Raw genomic sequence first — 10,767 nt, forward strand, 5'->3', positions numbered from 1 at the left:
AAAGAGTTGGTCTAAACCTTCAGCATTGATCGTTATCTTATTAGAATGAAATGCAATGGTACCACAAATTTAATGGGTGGTCTCATGGTTAAGTCAGTGTAACGACCCGGAAAATGGGTCCCGGAGCGTCACACAGTGCTTGAGGCTACGAGTAGCCCCAAGCTAACCCTTTGAGCCATTTTTATTCAGTTCAACACAAATCAACGGGGTTTCCATAAATAACCCTTAAATATCAACAGAGTAATCATCTTCCAAGAATAAAATAATTTTCGAAAGATAACAAAATACGACTTATTAGTTAACTCCCAACATCTATACTAGTCTGACAAGCCTCTAAGAAAATCAATAAAACCAACGAGCCATTGAGACATGCCCCAACTGACTCATACTCAGTTATCAAATGTAAATAATTTTGTGAAACCAACATCAGACATCACATCTTCAGAACATGAGGACTCACCATAACAGAGGATGTAGAACAGCGTGCCTAAAGAATCACTGTTGAACCTGGAACTGAGCACCTGAACCTACATTTCGAGAAAATGCAGCCCACATCCGAAGATGTGGGTCAGTACCATGGAAAGGAACTGAGTATATAGGGGTGTATGCAGTTGTATAAACATCATCATCATAAATATTTATAAGAAATATGCAGGATGTATGAAAGACTCACATAGCCCGAAGAAAATCATCATAATCATGAGAGAATGAAATAAGTACAATAACACATGTGAGTCATCATATAATTTGTCAATCACTTTCAGTTCATCAAGAATATCAATTCTCATAATGTAAATATCATTTGAAACTTCGAAAGAATAACTTTCACAATTCTACTTTCAAATCACTTCACCATTCACCATAGACATAAGGAAACACACACACACTGGGAGATCCTATAACCGGCATAAACTATATGAGCTACATGGAGTCCAACGTACGACCCATGTTGGGGAGAGCCGTCCTATCCTTGCCATCGGAGTAGGACTATCGATATCAAATCCACACAAACTAGTGATCACTATATAAATCAGCCTCAGGCTCACTCCTACGGGGGCACGTAGTTCTAGAGAAGTAAGGTCGCTTTATACCTCCCACTCGATGCTAAAGATTTCTCCCGGACTTAGCTCAGATCATTTCAAAGACAATCCACAACAAAACAATTTTAGTAATATATAAATATACATCGAGAGCCATCATGCTTCCCATTTATCAAAATCAACCATGTTGTGGATTTCTTTCACACTCGAGTTCAAAATAACTCCATTAATATCAAAAGGTCAAATCATTCAAAACATCTTAAATATTCAACATCAACGTGCTTATAACACACACTTTCAAAAAAAAAAAAAATTTCCAATGGGGATTCATGACCCAAATATCAAAATCATGATAAATATCATTCAAGATTTATGTTTTATATCTCCACACATGTAAATTCATCTTTCAAAATCATAAACATCAAGATTTCATAATAATCATCATAAGATATGGGTTCATGCTTCAAATTCGTAAAAAATCAAATAAAAATCATGACTTTGTAAAGAAAATTACGTTTGGGCACAAGAATGAAAGAGATTTCTTGTTGAAAAACCCCACATACCTTGAATGATGAACTTTAGATCGATACTCATTTTTGAGATGTTAATCGTTCCTTTGAATGATGGTTCTTGGAGTTCTTGAACTAGGAACTTGGAATCTTGAATAAATTTGCAGAATTAATGGTGAACTTTGCAGGTTCTTGAAGTTGGATGTAGGAGCTTAGGGTTTTCTTTTTGAGGGAATTTGATGAAATATAACATATAATGCTTCTAATAGGCTTTAATATAGGGTTTGGACAGATTTTGGGTGAGGGGGAATGACCAAGACGCCCCTAAAAATCAAATAATTCTCGAATTTGTCCTTTGGTGGACTGTTTTTGATAGTTTGAAGTAGATCAACCATAACATTTTACTCCAATATCAAAATTGGATGAAACTAATTTCATTAGAAAGAGGACTCTCATATCTTTTCGTTGATATATAGTAGATCACCTAGATCATTATGTTCAAGGAGTTATGATCATTTAAAGTTGGAGAAAAAATACTCCAGGCCTCAGTACTTTTTCATGCACATTTTACTGTTTACTACTATTCACGGTTCGATCAAAATATTCATAACTCATCGCTCAAGTGTCTATTTCGGATGATCCACATATCGTTGGAAATCTTATTTGATACTCTACTCAATGGTGGGTCATAATCTAAGACATTCCGCATGAAAAATTTATAATTCACTCTAGAAAATAGAACCCAATACGTTTACGCACAAAATTTCAACAAAAAATTTCCCAAGTATTATTGTCAGTCATTGGAAAATCTTTCGACTCCTTTAGAAAAATACTTCGAGAACAAAAATTAGATTCTTATTTCAGGGAAAGCTTCTTTGGGCAATATCTTGATTTATCGAAGGACAACAATGGTCGTTTCCAGATGAAAATGGTATATGATCTTCTCAAACGTAGGTTTATGTATGAAAATAAAGATAAGATGAATGAGGTGTGGATAAATTACTGTGGTATGCCTATTTATTTTGGTTGGAAGGTGTTTGCCATAGTTACCGGACTAAAATATTATTCTCATTCTCCTTTTCAAGTTATATCTACTCTGACGCAAAAAAAACACGTCGCACACCCAAAGAAGGAAAAGACAAGTCGAGTGATCGAGATGACCTGGTGTCCATTGTTGGTCCAAGCTTAAAAAAAAAAATTGATAGAAGTGTTGAAAGGTAAGAGACTTTCAAAGAAGTACAAGCAATCATTATGCTTGGTTTGGTTTGTACATAATGTTCATTGGGCAAGAGACGTTAACAACAACATAAGCCTCGATATAATAAATCTCCTCGAGGATTTTGAGGCATTTAACAGCTATCCTTGGGGTTATAAAAGCTTTAAAATGACTGTTGAATATTTGTTGACTCCGTTAATGCCAAAATCTGTCAACTTATATGGCTTTCCATAGGCCTTCATGGTAAATATTTCTTTTATCATGATATGATTCATCATTTTTTTTATTCAATAATGCTTTTGATTTATTGGCGTTATGTGTAGGCTTAGGCATTTGAAGTTATTCCTTATTTGAGACAACAAGTAAACTACCAGGAAGAAGTTTTCTGTCCAAGAATTCTGAGATGGTTGTCGTCCAAAATCGACAAAAATGCAAAATTTCTTGATCTTTCCAATCTCCCTAAGGAAGCAGTAAGTCCAATTCTAATCAAGTTTTTACTTTAATTAATGATTAAATGATTTCATTATCATTCTTAATATATGTACCAATTTATTTTAGATTATCCATCCGTGGCTTGTTCGATCAACCGAGAGTTGAAGATGCCATTTTTTCTTACTTTACGGTCTATGCTAACTTTATCGGACCCTAAGGTCGTTGATGGATTAAAAATGGAATTGTTTGGAGCAACAACCATTACAAGAAAAATAATTTTGGAGGGAGGGGCTAATGATGCTCCTCTTATAGTTTTTGAAACAACAAGCCATTATGATTATGATAATAATGGTTGTACATATTTTTCTCCAGATTTTGCTGCATCTAGCAAATATTCTACATGCAAATGTCAAGACTGCAAGGAGAAACATGATAGAGTGATTAATGCACTTACTGCTTTGTAAAGGAAATGACATCTAAGAGGGGTATCATTCCATCAAAAAGGATATCATATCCAGACACTCCACTAGAGATCAAGGCGGCTAAGAGGAGAAAGAAAGACACTTCCAAGGCATCATCAAGCATAAAAAAAAATCAAGATTACAATGTCTCTGTCTTTGTCTTGCATCGACGTTCAGTATGCAAGGGCCACAAAAGAGCAGCATGAGCTGAAGAAGGTGAATGTACATCATCTATTCCAAAAAACAAACAGGCATATATCTGTTTCAACAGATGATACATCTACTGAAAATTATCAAACAAATATATACATCTGTTGCAACTGTTATCTATCCTGTTGCATTAGATTCGCTATCTATTTACCATTATCATACTGCTCTGATTTACCTGTTCGAATTTGTCCCAACAGATAATCCATCTGATGCAATATAAGACTCATCTGTTGAAACAAATGTACAATTTATTGTATATCTCTACTTAGCATTGACAATTTTAGCTTTTTAGGTAGATGTCACAGTAGAAGCTACTGCCAAAGAGCATACTATCACAGCTGATAATCCATTAACTGCTTCTAAAGAAGACGAAAAAGTGGAGCCTATCAGTTTGGAATAACGGAAGAATTACCCATTTGAAGAGTTCATCATCTCGGATGAGGATCCAAAAAAACTAACACAGTTGACCAATGACTATTCAGAATGGTTTGCTGATGAGCTGTTAAAGCATCATGCCGGCCGGTACATAAATCAATTTTATAGATATTGGTTTATACAATTCTTGTTGTAAGAACCCGACATTAACACATATAAATCATCATGTAGAAAATAAAATAACGAGCGCTACAAAGTGAATCAATCGACTCTTGGTTTTGATATGTTCGACTTTGTTGTTGCATATTTCAGAACAAAGAATTGGTTCTATTTGATATCACAGCCCCAAACTTGCTGGAATGATGAGGTTTAAATACCATACATATTACTATTAATTAATACTTTATTTAGTTGCATCTACATATTAATTTTTTTGTCACATAATTCGAAATATTTGATAATATGTGCAGTACATCAATGTTATTTTTTACTACCTCCAAAAAAAGGCTAAGTTGCAAACACAAGAACAATACAGATACACGATAGTAATTGTTTGTACAAAGTTTACATTAATAATACCTACAATAGGTAGTGTCAACAACAGCCGAAAGTTTTCTGAAATGAGGAATGCTTAATCAATATAATCAAAGGTTTTAGCATACCGGCTGGCTTATCTTGGCATTTGGTCGATGAAGAGTACATCCCAATCAATTGTGGTGATGAATTTCATTGGGTGTTAGCTATTGTTGTTCAAAAAGAGAGGCGCATCCGATTTTATGACTTGATATCGCAAAGGAGACATTTTGAGCCGTCGTCTGAGATACAAAAGCTGGCCAAAATATTACCTACTTACCTTGATATGAGTGGCTTTTTGGACCAAAAAATTCGTACTGATTGGTCGACGATTGAAGCATACCGGGAAAAAATGGCTAATCCATTTAATGTACAATATGTTGAAGGAATTGCTCAACAAACCATTGGTAGCCTGTAAGTTTAAGTGTCGTGATTTAGTTTCATTTCACAAATGAACTGGAAGATATGGATTATCATTTTTTAACAACGCAGGAATTGTCGTCCTTTTGTAGCCGCCTACGCCGAGTATTTTAGCGATGGATTACAAGTACCAAATTATGGACTTGATGCCGAATTACTCCACAAAAGATATGCTGCTCTTTTATGGAAATAAGGAGAAACGAAAGCTCAGAAGTCGTATGCAACCGATGTTAAAGATCTACGACGTCCAAAGACGAATTCCGTAGCACAGGATGAAAAACAACTTGTCCATATTGATTAGATCTTTATAGCTTGAGTCCGTCAATGTAATAACCTATCCTCCTTGGTTTAACTTGTTGATTTATTTGTAGAGTAGATTGTTTGTACCCATAATGATTTTTTTTACATTTCATTTATTTCTTGAGTTATTTCATGTAATTTTCTAAGGCTTCAATTTATTTTATTCTATCTATGAATATAATTTAATCCTTAGTTTTGAACATGTTAATTGAAATGGAGTACTAGATTCAAATATCACAACAGATAATAAATCTGCTGCAACAGACGACATATCTTATCAGACAGATTTAGACATATGTTGCAACATGAGATGCAACACGTAGGTCATCTGCTGGAAATTATAAAATAGGTCTTCCTACTTATTTTATTTGCTCCAACAAATTACTAATCAGTTACAACAAATAGATTATATGTTACAACAGATCGTATATCTGTTATGTCAGACAGACTGGGAACATCTGCATAACACAACAGATGACCAACCTATTCCAACAAATAATCAATCTGTCACAATAGGTACTATATCTATTATGAAAGATATAAAATCTGTTGCATTAAAAAAGTTCAACTTGGCCAAACATAAAAATTATTGCCACTACATGTAAAGCGAATTGGCTTGAAATAAAAATTTGTTATCGTGTTCGTCTCTGTCTTTGTACACGTTCTTTTTTATACAAAGGTTCCAACCATTTAGTTATTACCTCATATACCTAGACCTATTGCATCTTTCCAATAATGGTTTTTCACACACCGGTCATTTGTGAGTCGATCAGCAAACACTCGATGTATGCAAGAGAGTACGGCCCACACACTGCCTCGGTTGAACTTCTTATGAGCTGGATGTTCTTATTTCAACCTTCAAAATCCCATGATTCCTTCATCAAGAATTCATCTAGCAAATGATCCATTAGCTTACTCTACGTCAACAACTTGGACAACAACTTCAAGAGTGGTTGCATGTAGGTTAAAAACGTCTTCTCGCTGATGACAGGTAAGTTGCAGTCATAAACTTTAATCTTTCCCTCATATAGTAGTATCTTAACAGTGAGAAAATATATGACATCCACGTTCAAGACAGCAAGGATTCTCTTTGCCTTGGTCCAGCTCTTGCCGTGTGGATACGGCCTCTTCCCTCTAATATATTTAATCACTTTTTATTTCATTGGACGTAGAAACTAACTGGTCAAATCCAGGGATATCAAAATCAGCTATCTTACAGAGTTTAGCATACCTATCCTTGAAATTATTGTAGAAGTTGAGGTCAATTATCCTATCAGCAGCATCATAAGCATATGGGTATGCTAATTGTTTTCCCCAAATGAGGCAGAGAATTTCATCAACATACTGTGGTATAAGAAGATAATTTTTAAATAGGTTAGTAATTTTAAATAATAAAAACACAGTGGAAAGAATCTGATGCAGAGGGTTCTCTGAATCAGTACACAGATTACCCAGCCAACGCAACTTATACAACAGATGTGTATTATGTTGCAACAGAATACCAAGTTTTGCAGCAGATTACATATCTACTGCATAGATTCTTCTTCATGGATTAGATTGGAAGGCTAGGTTATAAAAATTAAACTCACCTTGTCCTCGTACCATACGCGAATATTTGTCATATTCGAGAAGTCTTTGGAAGCAAATGAATGCATGGTGTATTCTTTTTGAACCTTCATCTTGATGAATTCTTCCAGTTACTTCTTCTTCTTCTTGCCAAGCACCGCGAATATGTCCACCTTCTTCGGAGGCCCCTGAACTTCAACAACTCTTGGAGTGCGAGAAGTTACAATTTTTACTCATTTCAGAACAGAAAGAATTTGTTTAATTTTTCTTCTCTTCCTTCTAACCTCCACTGTAGGAGTGCATGGCTCCCTCACCTCGTTGGATGGTCTGACACCCCTCCTGGATTTTAACTCCTCAGTAGCTTCAGCAATAGCCTTTAGATTTTTAAAGAGTTTATCCTCTTTGTCCTTGTACATTTTGCATTTGCAATAAGAACATGAGGGTGAGAAGTGGTGAGAGGGACCACTATAAGGGTAGGAGGGACCGGTGTAGGGGTGAGAGAGAGGACATGTGCAAGGGGTGTTTTCAAATATATTTATTTTTTACTAAACACCAACATTCTCATAATCAGAACTGGCAGCAAGAGCAGTAACAAGAAGTCTACCACAACCACAAACAAATCCACCAGCAATACCCTGAGAAGAAACACCCGGAGCTGTTGCAGTTTGAGGTTGGTCGTGAAGAACTTTAACATTAGGCTGACCTTGCCTAACTGCTCTTCTTATGGATGCTTCTCCATCCAATTCGTTCTTTATTAACTCTACTGTTGGGTATTCTTTTGTATCAACAAAATCCAGAGTAAGAAAAGAAGTCATCCCCAGCTCATCAATGGTAGGCACGATCTAAGGATTCACAACCTATAAAAAAGATATGAGGAATTTAAATCATATAATAATATTTGCAGTCAGTTGAGTTACATGGGGCTTGGGTTATATGGATGTTAACATAGCCAACTTATGTAACAGACAATCTAGCTACCACAATAGCTGATCTGTATGTTGAAACAAATTGATAATATGTTGCATCAGATTACCCATTTATTGTATAATTTGCAGTAGATGGATAATCTATTGAGTAGGGTTAAGAGAACTAGAGTAATAGATAGTTAATCTATTACACCAGTTGCAGTTGACAGGTAATCTGTTGTAATAGATGACCCATCTGTCGTGGCAGATGGAACATCTGTTTTAATATCTTTCCTTGAGGCAAATTATTTTAGTTGAAAAAAGACATACTGTATCATCCGTAGGGTTAAAAAGATCAGCCTCGTTAATATTTTTTTTGCTGCTCTCTACTGCAGCCAACTACCTAAGGATCCCTAGATGAGAAACCTTATCCGGATAATCCTTGAAAAGCTTTTGGAAGGGAGGAATGTCTTCACATGCCCAAGCCTAAAAATTATAAATAGGAAGAAAGAAAAAAAAAGTCATAACTATATTCAATATAAACTAATGAATGAGTAAAAATAGTGATCAATTTTACCATGAAAGCCCAAGGAAAGCCGTATAATGTAGTCGTCTTTGGCTTTAGCTTTTTCAGTAAATATTTGACAATGAAGTAGTAGATGTCGTATCCCTAGGGATAATCATTGAATTTCTCAAAATCATCAGCGAGCGCCAACAAATCATGTTCTATGACTTTCCTGATGTCTCTTGCCAATAAAACGGAATGGACGAACCAAACTAAATACAATTTCTCCCTGTGGTGCTTTGGTATGTCTTTATTCTTGAGATCCAACATCAAATCGTCCACTCTGTAGCTAGGTCCAACAATGCCCAACAACCCATCTTTTTTTACCTTGCATTTGTTGGACCCTTTGTGGGGTGTTTTCTTGATGAGAGGTTCTTCTGAATGATCGCATCTCAAGCCCCTTACTATAGCAATCTCTTTCAATCCAAAACCGACATGCTACAGTAGTTGATCCAGACTTCATCCATCTGTTTTTTGCCCTCCTTCAGACCTCCATCATCCCCCGCATACTTGGTCCTGTGCTTGAGGAGGCCATTTACCATGATCATTAGGAAACAGAGAGGGCGGTCCCCAGTCAGCTCAAGAAAGTATGCAAAGCAGCTCTTCTTAAAAAGTCCATCTATGTTTTCCTTTTTCATAATACTCTTAAGTTCATTAAAAGGTTTTCCCAACTGATATTTAAGTACAATATCATGAAATACTGCATTAGGGTTACTCATCGACATCGCAACTCGAAACCCGACGATACTAATAGTTTTGAAAAAACCATGCTAGGATTTCGATATTATTTCACGCTCCATTGGTAAGAAGGAGTTATCACGTTCCTTAGATTTATTTTGCCCTGACAGAGATTGTTCTGGAAGTTCCTCCAAATCTATCTGCAGTCTAGCCTTTTTTGTTGGGTAGTCAGAAGTTGATCCACTTTCAATTTCTTTTCTTTTGGGAGACATCTTTTAACTACAAATAATAGAAAAACAAAAAATACATTGCATTTAAAAAAGGTGAGACAAATTTCAATAAATTATTCTACGCCACATAACAAAAAAAAACTCCAATGGACAACCATCAGTTGGAACAGATGGGGAACCCAAATCTGTTTGAAGACCTATTTAATATCTCCCAACAGATATTCCACCTGTTGCAACAGATGGGTAAATTTTAATAAATTATTCTACCCCACATTACAAAAAAATACTCCAACGGATAACCCATCAGTTGGAACAGATGGGGAATATATTTGAAGACCTATTTAATATCTCTCAACAGATCTTCCACCCATTACAATAGATAGACCACAACTATGAAACCATCAATGCCACCAAGACCACCACCAATACCAACACCAAGACCACCGACACCACCGCCAAAAAACACAAATACCAACACCACCAACAACAGCCACCAACACCACTACAAACATCATCCAATAATACCACAACAGTCAACAAAACTCTGAGAGGAAAACTAGGTTTTTCTCAGGTGCTTAATACTTTTTTAGCATCAAAACTCAAAATTGTTAACCCATTCTCGAAGATAATACAACTAAAACTCTTCTTTTTTATCATTAACTAAAAGCCCTATTTTTTAGAATAAATAACAAATTTAGAACTCTTATCAAACTCATGGATACAAGTGTGAATAAAGTCGAAAAAACAACTATATGTGGTCGTAAATGAGAAAAAAATTGACTTATTTTGAAGGGTTGAGCAATATATTGAGTAGTTGTTGTTTGTATTATTGAGAGAGAGAGAGGAGATCCCGAGAGAAAAAGAGAGAGAGAGAGAGAGAGAGAGAGAGAAGAGCGAGAACTTCAGATTTGAAATAAAAAGATTTTCACACAAATGGATGATTTGTATGGGATGATTTGTAATTTTGGAAAAGAATGACAAGTTTTGAAATTGCTAATTTGATCCGAATTGATCTTAATTAATTTTAAAAATTTTGAAAGATATAGTTTTTAAAACATTGAGTTGATGAGAACTCATTTTAAATCAGAGTGATCGATTGATGACTCGGGTCAGGATGAACACAATACCAGTGCCATGCAATTGCAAAAACTTGATTGGATTTATAGTTGACCCTGTGAGCTCATTCATTCATCCCTAGTTCCACCTAAATCAACTTAGGTACTATCACTATCCTAACATTGAGTTGATGAGAACTTATTTCAACTCAGAGTGATCAATCGATGACTC

Source organism: Capsicum annuum, chromosome 1, assembly GCF_002878395.1.
Source record: "Capsicum annuum cultivar UCD-10X-F1 chromosome 1, UCD10Xv1.1, whole genome shotgun sequence".
Lineage (NCBI taxonomy): Eukaryota > Viridiplantae > Streptophyta > Magnoliopsida > Solanales > Solanaceae > Capsicum > Capsicum annuum.